Source organism: Microtus ochrogaster, chromosome 10 (assembly GCF_000317375.1).
Source record: "Microtus ochrogaster isolate Prairie Vole_2 chromosome 10, MicOch1.0, whole genome shotgun sequence".
Classification (NCBI taxonomy): Eukaryota; Metazoa; Chordata; class Mammalia; order Rodentia; family Cricetidae; genus Microtus; species Microtus ochrogaster.
In genome coordinates this window covers 26,771,867-26,772,947 of record NC_022016.1, presented here as the reverse complement: position 1 = coordinate 26,772,947, position 1,081 = coordinate 26,771,867, and the positions used below count along the sequence as shown (strand labels likewise).

The 1,081-nt window shown below is 50.0% G+C and overlaps 1 pseudogene; it reads left to right on the top strand.

Moving 5' to 3' along the window:
• The first annotated feature begins 220 nt into the window (after window positions 1-220).
• The window catches only part of LOC101987220, a 3,390-nt pseudogene continuing 2,529 nt past the window's right edge, over window positions 221-1,081 (top strand).

Here is a 1,081-nt window from a genome sequence, read left to right as displayed (position 1 = left end):
TGTATGGACTGAACAGGTTATATTCAGGAATACATGCATATACATATACTTATGCCATAACGATTAACAACAACAACAACAAAAAAATAAGAGGTCATAAGTTTGAAGATGAGCACAGAAGAGTATATGGTAGGTTTGAAGGGAGGAAAGGGAAGAGGAAAATATTGTAGTTATAATCTCACAAATTAAAAAAATAGCTTCTTCTTCTGGAAAACACCAAATGGCGGATGACGTCGGTGCAGCGGGAGGGGCCCGGAGGACCCGGGGGGCCCAGGATCAGGAGGCCGTGGTGGCTTCCGCTGAGGATTTGGCAGCGTCTGAGGGGCCGCAGCCACCATGGTCGAGGCCTTGGCAGAGGCCGCGGGGCTCGCAGAGGTAAAGCTGAAGACAAGGAGTGGATTCCCATCACCAAGATGGGCTGCCTGGTTAAGGACATGAAAATCAAATCCCTAGAGGAGATCTACCTGTTCTCCCTGCCCATTAAGGAGTCTGAGATTATTGACTTTTTCCTGGGAGCTTCCCTAAAGAATGAGGTTCTGAAGATCATGCCCATGCAGAAGCAGACTAGGGCAGGCCAGCGGACCAGGTTCAAGGCTTTTGTCACTATTGGGGACTACAATGATCACATAGGTCTTAGTGTTAAGTGCTCCAAAGAGGTAGCCGCTGCCATTCGAGGGGCCATCATCTTTGCCAAGCTTTCCATTGTCCCTGTGCGGAGAGGCCACTGGGGTAACAAGATTGACGAGCCCCACACTGTTCCTTGCAAAGCCACAGGCCGCTGTGGTTCTGTGCCGGTGCGTCTCATCCCTGCCCCCAGAGGCACTGACATAGTTTCCGCTCCTGTGCCCAAGAAGTTACTGATGATGGCTGGCATTGATGACTGCTACACATCAGCCAGGGGCTGCACTGCCACCCTGGGCAACTTTGCCAAGGCCACCTTTGATGCCATCTCTAAAACCTACAGCTACCTAACCCCCGTAATGCATGAAATAATCCCACACCAGTTAGGATTTAAAAGGGTATTTATTTTGGGGGGTAAAACTCACGAAACACCAACCATCAGGAAAGGAGCCTAGTCGCT